General features: G+C 41.6%; 1 protein-coding gene and 1 long non-coding RNA gene across 5 annotated transcripts in view; one reads left to right on the plus strand and one right to left on the minus strand.

Annotated features, from left to right (window-relative positions):
- The window catches only part of HIPK2 (homeodomain interacting protein kinase 2), a 174,194-nt gene that overhangs the window by 94,629 nt on the left and 62,970 nt on the right, over positions 1-16,595 (minus strand). The gene's annotated exons all lie outside the window — the stretch shown is intronic.
- LOC307225415 lies at positions 6,943-9,577 on the plus strand. Its single transcript, XR_013842988.1, has 2 exons — positions 6,943-7,339; positions 9,416-9,577. It is a non-coding gene; the product is annotated as an uncharacterized lncRNA (long non-coding RNA).

The raw sequence follows: 16,595 nt of genomic DNA on the forward strand, positions 1-16,595 counted from the left end.
AAAGCAGGCAATTCTGCAGCACAAAATGTTTTTCTCCTCCTCTCTTTTAATGGACAGAGTTCTTGAAATAGTCAGCGGCCTATAAAAATTATGAACGGATGGCAACCCTACCCTTGATGAACCCTAGCTCTTAGCAAACCCAGTCAGATTATGTGCTTCTCCCAAAACAAACAGATTTCAGCCATTTCTCATCATTGCCTTGCACCATGGGGAATCCCTGCTTACTTCATCCTTTTCTGTTTTATTTTGTTACTGCTCCTGTCACAGTAATAATGAGCTGGTATTTCCCACATCCTGCTCTTGCTATACATTCTGCCTCTCTTACGGTAATCACAGCTTGTAGTCTTTTTATTTAACAAGTCTGCTTTCCAGTACGTACTTTAGAAGCACGTCAGGCCCTGTGTTTCCATATAATGGTACATAGCATTTGATTTCCCCCTTTCCCTTTTTCTTTTAAAGGTTACAAGCTTGTCCGTTTTCCTTGCCCTGCACTGGCAAGTTGAGAAATCATCACGCTTGTATCCCAGGCATCTCCTGTGTCATGTTTAGATTATAAAAAGGGAGTGCTTAGAAGCAATTGGCTCTAGGGACTGCTAATGGAACACAGAACCATTCCCCCCCACATCACTGGTCAGCAGCAAACAAAGCACCATTGTCATCTGATGCCTGCCTGCCAGCTACAGGGATCCTAACTAGCCTGGTTTTGCTTAGTCTCATGATACGAGTTGGTGGTTTTGCCTCCTTCTTGAAGTTCCAGCTCCCAGAATCTTGTGACTATATATGAATCTGAAGTTTAAAAATAAAGTTTCCACCCGCAAAAGTGGGGCAGTGGGGGGGGGGAAGAGCTGTGTTTGTGTGTAAAACTCGCAGGGGGAAAATAAAGAATAATACCCCAAACATCAGTTGTCACCACCCACAGCTGCCTTGTTGACATTATGGCTTTCATCACACAAAACTCAGCACTTATGAATCTTCAAATGATGGAAATCTTATTGGTCAGCTGCAAAGAAGAAGGGCCTCATGAGGAGAAATCATTCCAGAGTAGTCTGGACCTAAACTCATGTGCCACATGCCCCTGAACTAAGTAGTCTGTCCTCACACTAACAACATCTAAAAACATTCTAACAAGGCATCCCCAAACAGCAAAACTAGGGGTTTTTCCAGGGACAGCTACATGCCAGGAAATGGGATCTCTTATAGAGACTGCATGCGTGTGGGGGCACACACACAATCTGAATCCTAAACCTGCTCAAATCAGAGGTTCAGAATCACCTTGGACTTGACTCCTGACAAGCGCTGAAAAAGTGAGTGCATCCTTTTGTGCTGCTCTCCATATTTCTTCTACTCCATTTCGTTGTTCTAGAACATGTTCCTCCACATGCCATCAAGCCATTTTGTTCTACTCCTTGGAATTCTCAAATTGGCAACTTCGTTTCTGGATGGTAACAAAAGTTACCTGCTGCTACTAATTAACCCCCCACCCCCCAAAAAAAACCCACCTTTAGCTTTGCTGCTGGGTAGAAAGCATGTCCATTTGGTGTTCAGAACAGCTAACACACTGCTTTCCTGCACCAAACTGGCATGCATTGCTGTTTTTTTCTGGGACTTTATCCAATGTCCTCAATATTATAGTGGTCATCTGGGGCTGCCCATGAAGCCTAGGGACATAGAGGAGAATTGACCCACATCTCTGATGTACAGGTAATTTGCAAATGCTACTCATCCAGCACAAAAACCTGCTCCCCTCTCTTGAGTGTGTATCATAAGTGAATGACCATTTCATTGCACATGAAATAAAATCTGCTCCTTCCCCTTCCTACCAACATATGCACAGAGCTGATTACTAGAGCACTCTCAAAGAACGATTCTTGCAATATAATTTCCCATGATGGCTCTGCAGCAGTAAGCTTCCTCCTCTGCATAAGAACAGCACAGGTAGGTAAGTTCATCACCTTGACAATTGGCATACAACCTTCAAGTTTTAAGAGTGCCAAAACCCCTTGCTACTGCTTTGCGCCACTATAGATCTTGACAAGAGAGTATCCAGTAACAGCTTGTAAAGCTTGGGGAAGAGCCTTTGTCATGCACAGAATCCAGACGTTTTGGCAATACATTTGTAAGTTGAACCCTGATTATTCAAGGTTCCTGATTGCACAAACAAATCCTTACATGCGCAGAACTGGGCAAACATAAATTCTGTCCTGACCTTCAGTTGAACACATAGATGTCATGAGTGTGGGTCAAGACATGCAATCTGCGACTCCCATCGTCCTATATGTTCACTCAATGCTGCATTTCATCTGAAAAAGGCTACTGTGAAGCACACTTATGATCCACAAACTGCTCCATCCCTGTGCATTTGGACTTGAATAGCAAGCATACTTAAGGTATACACAACTCATCATAGCTACTGAACATAAGAACTGCCTTGCTGAACCCTGACTTTAAAGGTCAATCAACTTTACCATTATGTCTCCAACAATGGCTACCCAGATGCAAAGGAAGGGGATGACTGTTCTCTGTTGTTTGCCCCAAAAATCTACTGCATATTGTTCTTGAACATGGAGTCTCTTTTTAGCTCCTGGGGCTAATAGCCACCAGAAGCTCCCATGAATTCAACCAACTCTTGATTTTGGATTTCCCTGCATTAGCTCCCTGCACCTGATCACTTGGAAGGTGCTGTAGACATCAGTTCCCAGACTATGGCCTGCTGGTTGTGTAAAACTCATGCCACACCTAGGATTAATCCTTCTGCACACCACTGTAAACTTTCAATCGTTCGGGAGCCAAGGTGTTCAAGATCCAAGGTACAAATGTACTGTACAAGTTTGCAGTGATGTGCAGAAGGATTAATCCTAGTGGGTGTTTTGGTTTTCGAACGTTCTTTTGGAAGCTGAACGTCCAACAGGGCTTCTGTGGTTTCCAATTGGCTGCAGGAGCTTCCTGCAGCCACTCACAAAGCACATTTTGGTTTCCGAATGTTTTGCAAGCCGAACAGACTTCAGGAGTTGATTCCGTTTGACTTCCAAGGTACGACTGTATACAGAATTTTTTTATAACCTATCTAGTGAAGCTCTGTAGACCTTATATAAAAAAAGCAAAAGTTTTCTGCGTCAGACAATGAAATCAAACAACACATGCAATCGTACTAATAAGATTTATGACCCTTCCTCTTCTCCCAAGACAACAAACCCTGCTGGCTTTGTACAGTTCTTATAGCTGTATGGATTCCTGATAAAACTATTCTGCTTGCAGAGACAAAGAATAACAGAGCAAAATAACAGAGCGAAGAAGAGCAGAGCAAAATAATTTGTTTATTACAATAGTACCTGAACTTCACACACACCGGGGGGGGGGGGGGCGGTTATCATAAACTGAAAGCATCATATGGTTGTACTGCCTTGATATTTGCCTTGACATTTGTTATTGCAAAACATTAAAACATAGTCTATTTTCCCAAATAACTATCTGGCTGATTAACCTGTATTCTTTTATAGTGCATTAATTTAATCATTACCAGTAGGGACCATGTTTTTTCAATCCACTAAATGGAAGATGGTACAGTACTTTCCCGCCAATTTACAGCTACGGTTATTTTTGCAGCTGTTAATAAATAAATTGCTACCTTCAAATTTCTGAAAGTATGTCTTTAAATATCTAAGCAAAGCAATCTTAGGTCCTTGAGATATATAATAACATAACATTTCTGTAAGGGCATTACACACCGTATTCCAAAAAGAGAGAGTCCCAAATTATATGCATAAAAGCTACTCTGCTTTTCCCCCATCAACACTTATCTTGTCCTATTTTATATTTCAGATCCAGCTTATATGGTGTAAGATACAACTGACATTAAAAAGTAAAATTTTCCTTTAGGTCAGCTGAAATCAGCCAGGATGCAGTGTGGTTCCCTAGCCAAATCCAATAATCATGATTAGTTTCTTGCCCAATGCCTCTCCCAATTTCTTACAAAAGAACTAGCCCTTTGTTCTTTCATTGAAATTATGTTCTAATTTGCTTATAATTCCTTTATCTTTATTAAATGTAAATACCATTTTGCATTCATTTTATTTTTTTAATATTTTATTCTTCCTTATCAGAGAAGCATTGTGTCCCTAATTTGACAAAGAAAGCACTGAAACAAAAGAGGCCTTGTTCCCCCATAAACCCTGTAGCTTCTTCAAAGGTATAATTGATTTTTTTATATTGTCTAATCATGCATTTTTCCATTCTATGAATGCCCAACCCATTATTTAAACATTCATTAGAAAACAGTGAAGTTAAAGGTGATAAATCTGGACATACTTTGTTAATAGAAACTCATTTTGATAACTAACATTCCCCTATCTGTGATATATAAACAACCATCTTTCCAAATCCAATTAACTTATATAGTTTCTCATTATTAATTGTTACTATTTCAGTTAAATTATTCATAATCCAGACCCCTAAGTATCTCACAGTGCTTTTGTTTTGTTTGTGGAATCTTTGTTATGTATACAAGTTATTGCATTACATTATTATTATTATTATTATTTGCATAGCACTCTATACCTGGGGGTCTCAGGGAGGTTCACAGAATATCAAGGCGGTTCACGGAATATATCACTTGTGAAGTTGTTCCCTAGCCATTCAGATTTATTTATATCCCGAAATATGCCCATATTCAGTCATTTTATTTATATATATTTATATATATAGGAACTTCATGGATGAGAGATCAATACTATATCATTATTATACAATAGCATTTTCGTATGCAATATCCATACCGTGTTCTTTGAATATTAACCTTTCCTTTCCTCTTATAGGTCTAGCTAAAGATTCTATAGTATGGCCAACAAAAGAAGTGCTAAGAGGGTCATCCCTGTCTAGTCCTGCTAGGGAAACAGAACCTATCTTCTAACTGTCTGCTTGCCAATATGTGCACTGTAGGCAATGAACATAGAAGCTTGATCCAGCTTTTAACTTTGCCCTCCATATTAAAATATTCTGTTTTAAATAGATGTACCTATTCAACCCAGTCAAATGCTTTTGGGATATGTCAGTCAATAAGAGCCCAGACTCTTATTCCCAGGGTTGTGGGTTTGAGCACCACATTGGGCAAAAAAGATTCCTAAATTTCAGGGGATTGAACTAGTGGTCCTTTCCAACTCTTCAATTCTATGGTGCTACGATCCAGAAATAATAATGCACGTGGTTGCTTACTTTCGCTGATTTCATGTTTATATCAATTAATCTCTTTGTATTTTCAGACATTTTTCTCTCCTTTATAAATCTCATTTAATCTATATCCACATATTCCCCAGTGAAACTGTTTTAGCGATTATCTAAGTCATTGGAATAATTTCTTTAAACAGATAGCATCATGAACAGTACAAAATAGCACTTGTTCTATTTCATTAAGAAATACCTTATAAAATTATCCAAGAAGTCCATCTGTTCCTGGTGGTTTCCCATCTTTTGAATTCCTAATTGTTATTCTTAACTCATCAAGCATTATTGGTACTTTTAATTTCCCCAAATCTGATTTACTAAATTTGGGGATATTCAAGTTATTTAGAAATCCATTTATCAGAGTCAGAGCAATTTTTAAAAAGTCAAAATGATTTATTAAATATAAATCTGTTATACTGGATGTTTTGAAAGAGGGCATGATCCTGTATTTTCCAGACTTCTAAAGAAAGAAAAAGTGACTGACATGCAGCTGATTTGCTTGAAAATGTGTCGTTAGCTTCTTTTCTAAATGCAACATTAAAATTGTTAAATCAATGCCAGATGTTCCCGATTTATTTATTTCAATTTTGCTTCCCTGGGACTGTATTTTGTACTAAGGGCATGGGATATAAATAATATAAAGAAAGAAATAATCATCCATTGTCATATGGAAACCAGAGCTTAGTTGCCCAGATACCCCACAGCTTTCTCCAGTGCTTGAGTTACCCTTTACCTACTGTTGAAAGGCATGGGGAGAGTGAATGATTTGGCTAAATTCAGCCAGAGTCAGAGGGTGACATAATTTGAGTAGCAATGCCACTGCAATTCTAGGCACTTCCATGGAATCCAAACTTTGCCCCAGATCCGCAGTGATTTGTATTTCCCAGAAATGTTTGTCTCTCAATCCTAGCCAAGATATGTAGATCAGAGATGCAGAACTGAATATACCCACCCTACTCAAGCATTTGACTCTCATTCAATGTAAACACGCACACAAATGTGCATGCACACAGAAACACAGTGTGACATGGACATAATACAGGAAGAAAAAGAGGCTTGTGAACAGAAGCCCTTTCTGTTTTGCCATTCTGCAAACTAAACAAATATATAGACAATATATAAGCGGTCAGGGACTTTCCTTCTGCTATTGCAAAGGCAGCTGCATAACAAATGATATAAAAGTAAGAGTACTATTACTCTTTGGTGACTTCTCTTTTGGACATATTGTATTGATCTATAGACAGAAGGTTTTGAAAAGTGATGTGGAGGGCAGCTACCTGAATTTCTGGTTTGACGCAAGGCTGCTAACGAATAAGAAGCATGCAGTGTGTACCCTGAAGCTGGAAGTGAGGGGAAGCCAAGTGATTTTGGGTGGGCAAAGTCTTGCAGCACAGCTTATGCCGGTTCCATAATCGTTGCCACCCATTATGTGTAAAGCAAAGAAGCCCAAGCAAATATTCACAACAACAAATATTTATAACAAGCAAATATTTATTGTTCCGTGAACCGCCCTGAGACCTCTGGGTATAGGGTGGTATATAAATTCAGTTCAGTTCAGTTCAATAAATAATAACCCAGCCAGTGAAACTTTGCAATATATATCTCGAAATGTCTGTTAGAAAAGTGAAATCAGAAAACAAAATGCAGTCATACTAGTAAGATGTATGACTTACTAGTCATACATCTCCATATTCTCCTGAGATAACATACCCTGCTGATATGTGTGGACTGCGGGAGTAGCGATATGCATCCTCCTGGGCTGAGAATGTCATGTTAGACGTAATGTGTGAATGGTGATGCAAGTATCTATTTTGGGGTACAGCACAATCATCATAAAGCCAATGTGTGCAGTCTTCACTATCAGTGCATTAGAGGAAAACATAACAAACAACAGCAACAGTTCCAGTCCCTTAATAAGCACCAGGCGAGGCCATGATGTGTTAACACATGAATGCTCATCGATTTGATGTCTGCAGCGTCAAGTGATGATTTGTATATGTGAGTATATATGAATGGATCAAATACTACAGACTGAGCTTTCGTACCACCATGTCACCTCAAACACAGTGGGATGGACCAGGATGACACTGCTCTTCAATCAGATTCATACACATGGAAGGGAGTGAGTACAGGCTTGTTTCTCCCTGCCCACCTGCTGCTGCTTCTGCCCCATTCCTAATGGTATGTAGGCTGGGATCATGGAGTTAATTACTGGATGTTATCTGGGAAATCAACTGTGCAAAATTGGCCTGTGCACATTCAATTTTGCCGACTCTGGGGTTGCGGCGCTCATCTTGCTTTACTGGCCGAGGAAGCTGGCGTACAGCTTCCGGGTCATGTGGCCAGCATGACTAAGCCGCTTCTGGCGAACCAGAGCAGTGCACGGAAACACCGTTTACCTTCCCGCCACAGCGGTACCTATTTATCTACTTGCACTTTGACATGCTTTCAAACTGCTAGGTTGGGAGGAGCAGGGACCGAGCAACGGGAGCTCACCCCGTCGTGGGGATTCGAACCACTGACCTTCTGATCGGCAAGTCCTAGGCTCTGTGGTTTAACCCACAGCGCCACCCGTGTCCCTCAATTTTATGTACATAGGCCTTATTTGAAGATGTCCCCATGAGGACATCTGGGGAAATGGGAGAAAGGTTAGGTTGTAACGAGTTTATTCATCTTCCACTTTTCCAACATGGATTGTGCCCAAACGGTTCCCAATATGCATCAAATAAATATCAAAATACAGGTAAAGGTAAAGGGCCCCTGTCTGGTTAAGTCCAGTCAAAGGTGACTATGGGGTGCGGTGCTCACCTTATTTCAGGCTGAGGGTGCCGGCTTTTGTCCACAGAAAGCTTTCCGGGTCATGCGGCCAGCATGACTAAACTGCTTCTGGTGCAAAGGGACACCATGATGGAAGCAAGAGCGCACGGAAACGCCATTTACCTTCCCACCGCAACGGTACCTATTTATCTGCTTGCACTGATGTGCTTTGGAATTGCTAGATTAGCAGAAGCTGGGACAGAGCAACAGGAGCGGACCCCGTCACGCAGATTTGAAGCACCGAACTTCTGATTGGCAAGCCCAAGAGGCTCAGTGGTTTAGACCACAGCGCCACCCTGTTCCCTTAGCATCAAAATACAACAACATATTTGAGCATAGTTACAAAAATGTCAACAAATTAAAACGAAACAAAATCAGCAATTCAAGAAGTACATTGTGACACAAATCCAATATTACAATGAAATCTAATCCACTAACCAAATCACACTTAATTAATATCTAACAATCTAACACAAAAAGATTTAGTGCTAGTAAAAATGCTAATTGTGATAATGAATCACGGGAAGTTCTGAGGAGAAAAAGAGAAGAAGCTGGGGGAAAGGTCAGGCAAAGAAAATTAAGATTAGAAAAAGGGCAAAGAAACTGAAAATGCATGCTAGGTGGAGAGTGGAGGCACACTTTTATTCTGGCTCAGCACTTTTAATCTGAAGCCTTCAAGAAGTGAGCAATCTAGTGATAAAATATACTTTTGGGACTCATGCCTATGGCACCTGATTGCTGAGAAATCATCATGCACCTATACCCTTTTTAAAATGTTTCTACCTCTTTTTATTTCCATAGTGCTTTCCTATGACCACAAAACTGAAATCAATTCTGCACAGGTTAACACAACAGATCCAGCTGGGAGCCAGATGTCATGACTTAAAAAAAAACCTTAAAGTCTGTTCTGTGCAAAGTGCTATGAGTATGCATACACCACATAAACAGCCAATGATAATTCTAAACAATCCCACATTAATATTACTAATGAAAGAGAAAATTTGTATAAGAGTAAAATCTAGGACTAGCAGTGAATTTCTCCCCTGCCCACCCCAATTGGACATTATTTATTCCTAAGCAGGATGGTTAAATAAATATTCAGGAATACTTTGCTAGGTGGTAACATCATTCTGAATAGTATACATTTAGCCTGACAGAAAAGATAACCAGTGTTCTGTTGGAAATAATAAACTGTACATTTTAGCGACTAGGAGAAAACATCTCTTAGGATTAAAAGTAAATAAATATAGAGGCTCAGTGTCATCAACATGTTCCTTTGTTGAAATAATGCTGTGCTTCATCACTCACTTCTGAGTTTTGTATAATGTGGGACTGTGTCAGTTTTCCTTTCCATTTTTATTTGTCTCTGTTAATTTCACAGGGAAACACAGTGGAACATGACATTTTCCTCTTGGCTCAATCTTCTTAATCCCCCAGAAGCAATGAGCTAACAGAACAGGGCGACCAAGAGGAATGGTGGGAGAGAGGGCTGTGTTGTGTTTGTGTTTGCTTAAAGACCCATTTTCCCTCAAAAAAAAACCAAGATGCAAATGCATAGGAGAGAAGTGAGACTTAAAAGTCTGGGGTATTGATGACTACTGACTACTATATATCTGAACATATTTACCTTCTGTGTATACGTTTATTTTCTACTATTTACACTATTCTCACATCTGCACCTCCAACCATGCCAGGTCCTCCCCACCCAGCTGGGCACCCTAGTTAGCTTCACCCCCAAATTCACAGTTGATCTGCAATTTCCTGCCATCTTTTGGTTCCCAGTAGGGATGGGCAAATCTTATAATTTTCGGCTTTTCTTGGTTTCTCACTTTCCAATCTTAAGTACATTTTATATCAATTTGCTTTTTTTAAAAAAAAGTCCTCATGAAAATTCATCTGCATTTTGTGTGAATTTCTCCTAATGTATGTATGTATCTATGCATTTTTGCCTAATAAACACATTTCTGGAAAGCACTGTTCCCTAACAGAGTGTTAGAAACTGAGATTTGAAAGCTAGAAACTATATGGCACCTTAAGCCTAGGTTATGGGTGCAACAATGGAATGTCTAGGCACACTTTTTTATAACAAGAATACAAAGCTGAAAATGAATGAACAGCAGTCAAAATATTATGCTCATTTTTCACTTGGTCTAGTCCTTCCCCTGCATACACCCTCTTCTCCAGTCTTCAGAGAGTAGCTGGAAGTGGGGAGGCAGAAAAAGGTCCTCCTTTCCTTCCACTCTGCAGTCTTAATCTGAAATCTTAGGCAGAGTACTGTGCCCAGAGCTCAGAAACTGCTCTCGCTAATGAAATTCCCTGTTGCAAAATGCGCCTAGAACAATGGAAGTTTTGAACGCTGCTAACAGAATGCATCTTTATATGCTGTTTTCAATAATATATGTATTTTCTGCACATTTTACGCTAGCATTTGCATTTTTGTACATATGACTTGGACAGGGTGAGCTCCCGTTGCTCGGTCCCTACTCCTGCCAACCTAGCAGTTCAAAAGCATGTCAAAGTGCAAGTAGATAAATAGGTACCGCTCCGGTGGAAAGGTAAACGGCATTTCCGTGCGCTGCTCTGGTTCGCCAGAAGTGGCTTAGTCATGCTGCCCACATGACCCAGAAGCTGTAAACTGGCTCCCTCGGCCAGTAAAGCAAGATGAGCGCCGCAACCCCAGAGTCATCCATGACTGGACCTAACGGTCAGGGGTCCCTTTACCTTTACCTTTACCTATGACTTGACTGGAAAACTGCATTGCAAAATTCAGAGAAGTGCAGGTTTCAAAGAACTGCTGTGGTTTGGTTCGTTTATTGTTTCAGAAAGTGTGAATTAGGTAGGCCTGCCTTTAAACGTGAACTGAGTGGATTTTCTTCCCCCACCACTAGTTCCTAGTTGCACTGAAATGTTTATGGCTCACAGCATATCTCTATATATATGTCTGCTCAGACACAAATCCCACTTAGCTAAGTGGGTATACAACTGCTGCCTTAATTAATGTCATCACCTCAGTACATGCCTACAATAGCAACATGCAATTCAGTACATACTATATAGTTTCAGAGATTAGTTATCCTTAAACTCTGTGGTGGAGACGTTCTTTTTGAGTGTTTTACTTGCTGAAGATTTAGCCGCCGATCCCTTTCCTGACGGGGAAAGAAAAGATAAAAAGTGCAGGGGCACCTTAGAAACTAATTGGTTCACAGAGCCAGGCACTCTAAGAGGCACAGCCTGCTTCTCCTGAAACTCTTGTAACGTTTCATTTCATACAGCAGGTCATACACAATCATGTGTTTCTTTTCCCTTCACACTCTCAGCTTGTCATGTCAAGGCTCTTATTGATAGCTTCAGGAGAAGGCAGGCTGAGAGCGATTGGAAAGATTCTCCACATATCTGTATGTTATCTGGCTTTGTGAAAAAGGGCAGGTCAAGTGAGTAATCTAAAAATGTAATAAAGCAAGGGAAGAACGCAAAGAAAGACTACTGGGTTGCCTTCAATAATTTATGTTCCGCTTGCTTCTCTACAAACTGTTCAAACCACACGCCTCACCACCAAAGAAAACAGGTTTCTAAGTGGCGGGGCATGCCTAGCTAGACTAGAATTATCGCAAGAGTTAAAGGGAAATGTGTTCTAAGCCACACTGCTCTGGTACGTTAAAATCGGAAACCTGAAAGAAAATGTGTGTAAAGAAAAAGATGGATAAATGTTTGATTGAGCCTTTTGACATTTACAGTTGCACCTTGGTTTTCGAACAGCTTAGTTCTCGAATGTTTTGGCTTCTGAATGCCGCAAACTCGGAAGTGACTGTTCCAGTTTGCAAACTATTTTTGGAAGCCGAACGTCCGACAGGGCTTCCGTAGCTTCCAATTGGCTGCAGGAGCTCCCTGCAGCCACTCAAAAGCCATGGTTTGGTTTCTGAACGTTTTGAAAGTCGAATGGATTGTTACGACTATATTAGGGGTTTTTTTTTGTTTTTGTTTGGGCCATGTTCTTTTTTTTTCCAGTTGAAGACTGGGGCCTGTTCTCACAGCCCCTAACGCTGCCATGCCCTGAGGTTGACTCTTCCAATGGATTTGCATCTTAAAGAGTAAACAGAAACAGTGGGTCCAAATCCCTACACACTAACTAATTTCTTATTTGCTGCACCAACATCACAGGTGGTTGGTGAAAGGAACTGCAAATCCTGTAATACAGCCAAAAGCCACATCTAGCAACTGAGCTCTGCTCTAAAAATCCCTCAGCCCCTTGGCGTTTGACAAAACTGCTAATTTCTCCTCCTAGACAAGTGGGGAGCATGTAAAGGCGAGCATGTAAAGACAAGTGGATAGAGTCTGGATTCATTAAACACCACTGCAGAGCTGACACAGGAGGCAATGTAATCTGCATTTAAAAAAGCATCTAGAACTGAAGCAATGGAAAGGGATGGTACTCAAGTGTACTTCCTTGCTAAAAACTAATTATGAGCTGACACATTTTTCAAAAAGTCCTCAAGCATTCTTGCAGTAAGCTCCCTAAATAAATTAAGAATTAAACCTTTTCCAGTGAAAGGTTGCTTATCTTCTGTAATACAATTCATGTAGAGTCCAGAATTTGGACTACTAAAAATACAGTCTCTTTGAAAACAAGTTTCCAGGTATCATTGGTGTGAACATATATTTGAATACATGCAGACAAAAGGCATTTATTTGCCTGAACACGTGAATGTATATCCATTGGGGGGGGGGGGGAGCACGTACACACACACAAGGTCTGCTCCCACCATCCCAGTGCATATCACCCTGCCCACTATACAGACAAGTCTAAGGTCTCCAATTTTTGTGACTATGTAGGGTTTTAAAGCTGGATATCCACACTCTAAGTCCAATGCCCTAACCACAATACCACACTGCCCCCTGGGCAATTTCCTATCATGGCAGCGCTTAAGCTGAGCACCCTCCATTCATTTCTAGGGGACTTTGAGCTGCGCCCCACTGCAGTGAATGGGGGTGGTTGAGTCTGAAACCCCAGGGTCTTCGGGGTGGCACTCGGTACCTGTCAGCTTCTCCTTGCCAGTTGGCTGCCATTAAGCCTCTGCCAGTCCGTCTGTGGTTAATTTGGAACATCGCAGGTGCAGTGAGAGCAGGAAATGTGGCAGAAACTTACAGGTGCTGAATCATGGGCTGAACAGTTCCCGAAACCTGAACCTTTCTATTTTTTTAAGTATTAATGAAGCTCTTGTTCAAGCCATTTACCTGCACTTGTTCAGACTCCTCCATTTACAACCCAGCTCCACTCATTTGGCAAGGTGCAGTGCCATGGAGTTCCAAGCCCACAAATACACTACAGATTTTCTACCACAGCAGAATACTCTGTAGCCTCTTGGCCTCCAAATATAGAGAAAATGCCTATTTACATACAGTGAAGGGTGTTGTTAAGGAATGGCCCAGAGGCTCCAAACCCCTAGCATCCGATCCCATCCCCCCTTTAAAATATAGTGGTACCTCGGGTTAAGTACTTAATTCGTTCCGGAGGTCCATTCTTAACCTGAAACTGTTCTTAACCTGAGGTAGCACTTTAGCTAATGGGGCGTCCCGCTGCCGCCATGCCGCCGGAGCACGATTTCTGTTCTTATCCTGAAGCAAAGTTCTTAACCCAAGGTACTATTTCTGGGTTAGCGGAGTCTGCAACCTGAAGCGTCTGTAATCCGAGGTACCACTGTAATAATAATACAGTGGTACCTCGGGTTAAGAACTTAATTCGTTCTGGAGGTCTGAAACTGTTCTTAACCTGAAGCACCACATTAGCTAATGGGGCCTCCTGCTGCCGCCGTGCCACCGCTGCACGATTTCTGTTCTCATCCTGAAGCAAAGTTCTTAACCCAAGGTATTATTTCTGGGTTAGCGGAGTCTGTAACCTGAAGCGTCTGTAACCCGAAGCGTCTGTTACCTGAGGTACCACTGTAATAATGTGTTTTTACTTTACTTATTGGGTGACCTAGAACACTACACAGTTTGAGACTCCACCTTCGAGCCCTAGTCCCCCCTAAGAATTAAACACAGGTCTGAAAAGAGAATTGAAAGTACAGATTGGCAGTATACTAGCTATGTAGGCTATGCACTACAGTGGAAAGGAGAAAAGAAGCATCACCTCCTTCCCACAATCAGAGATGGCTTTCCTCTGTAGCATCTTGAAATAGTCACTGCAGGAAGCTGATAGCAGAACACATACATTTTTGTTTCTTTCTCTTTTTTGGCTCCAGACTCCGTTTTTTAAAACAGCAGCAACTGAACTTTCTAATGCTTTAAGTGAGAGGATGAAAAATGTCTAAGGCCAGCCCTGCTCTCATTTTACATACTGAGGCTAAAATAAATTAAGGTGTGTGCTTTGAGGATCACATGGCAAGAGAGATGAATGGATTGAAGTGGGAAAGGAAGGAACAATCGTTTCCCTACCATGACACATGACTAGGAAATGGGGAGAAAGTTCAGTTCAGTTCATCTTTTGATACAAGCCTACCTAATTTGCACTACCTTAAACAATATGTAAAGTGAAATGCAGTTATCCTTAAAAATTCTCCAAACGAACAAAAGAAGTGTACGGAAATGTGTCTAATAGGAGAAGGTGTGCATAAAAATCTATGCTATTGAGAAGCATTGCTTGCCAAAATGTGTCTATTGTATTGGGACAAATGGGTTCTGAAACATTAATTTTCATGAGGACTTGACAACAAAAACAAACAAAGCTGATGGAGAAGCGGGGCAAACTGAATTTAAGACTAGAAAAGCAAGAAACGGAGAGAGTGACAGGTTCGTCCATCCATACAGGTGAAGCAATCTTTGTGTTTCACTGAATTAATACTATATGCTCATTAGGAAGTGGCTTCTCTGCCTGTCCCCAAGGGCTTTTGGCTGAAAATAACAATATGCTGTGGTCAAACTGTTTGGACTGAGACACACAAAAGAACCCGGGCCATTTGAGGCATGCTTGCATTCTGCAACCAAGAACACATCTGCAAAGTCTGTATACCCATCTGGTTGCAATAAGATGCTGGTTTTATAAAAGGGATTATGGAAATGCTTTCCATGGAAGAACTCTACATGACCTTGACTTCATATTCGTAAGTTCAATAACAAAATCAGGGAAGCAGACAGGCTTTTTCTAAAATAAACCGCTTGAGCAAACTAAGCAGCACAAGGTCACACGAGGAACACACGGAGTTGCCTTATACCAGGTCAGTCTATCTATCTATCTAGCCCTGGGATGCTAGACTGGCAACAGAGCCTCAGGATGGAGGTCTTTCTTATCTCACCTCCTACTGATCCTTTTTAAAGGATGCCAGGGATGGAACCCAATGCCTTCTGCATGCAAATGTTGCACTCAGTCTCTAAGGCATGGTCCTTCCGCAGCATTATGTTTCAATCCCAGTCACTGTTGTGTAAATGGCTCCACTAACCCATGTACCGTAACTGAGGACTGCAGAAAATACCATCCATCCATCTGAGGTTTTAGGGAGAAGTATTTCTGTCAGAAGGTGGCTTGGGAAACCACAGATGTATATCCTGCTACCCTACAGGGTGAGTCACTGAAACTGCAAGCTGAGGATGTTCCCTGGGTCGTGAAGTGTTCCTACAGTCAGTGGTGGACCTTGGGGTGTCAGATTTCAGTGGTGCCTTGTGCTACACCAAATTTTAGCACCCTTGCCTCTTGCCTTCCATTGTACATAACAGTTGCAGAGCTCCCAAGGCTCCGTGCCCAAGTGCAACTGAATTGGTCACGCTCCCCTACATCTGCGTCTGCTACAGTCCAGAATAACCTGCCCCACCCTGCCTAGTCACTGGTTCCCCCTGTCCTGCGAGTACTGTAAAGGTTTCTAGATCAAGCATATCCACTGTGGCTCCTGAGCACAGACTCCTGGTTCCAAGCTTTCAATCTACAACTGCTTTGCTTATCACTGACATTTCCCCAGTCCCTGCTACCAAAGATCATTTAACTCAGGGGTAGGGAACCCAAGAGAGATCCTTCGGCTGTGTACACATTCCCTTTTATTCTGCATTCGGTACACTTGCACTGCTGGTTTGGGAAGTATACATAAGATGTTGATCACAATCCATATCCTATATCTATCCTGTTGTTTCTTGAGAAACACTGCATTTTGATGCATTCTCCCCCCAAAAGGCTTCGATCCAAACTCAGAAAAAGAACCACCTCGCTGCACATTAAGCTGGCAATGCGTACACATCCTTAGTCTGTCACAAACACGGCACAAAAATGTGAATGGCTAATTTTAAGCAAGTCCTGGTGCAGTTCCTTACAGGCAACCTACATCTGAGTACAGTAACTTGAGAGGGCAAAAAGTTCACGTTCATAACATGCCACGTAGTACAGGGACATTTGAGTCGTGACCCTTTCCCTTGGCAGTGGCCAAACAGTGACAGAGGAGGTGGCGGGGAAAGCTTGTTCCTACACCACCAGATGATTGCCCTGCCTTGTCCTCCCTGCTCTAATTACACCATCTTGACGGCCAGAATGGGCTAGCAATGAGGCATCAAGCATTCATGCCACAGTGGAGCGCCTGTTAATT

This window comes from Podarcis cretensis (genome assembly GCF_951804945.1).
Source record: "Podarcis cretensis genome assembly, chromosome: 10".
Taxonomy (NCBI): domain Eukaryota; kingdom Metazoa; phylum Chordata; class Lepidosauria; order Squamata; family Lacertidae; genus Podarcis; species Podarcis cretensis.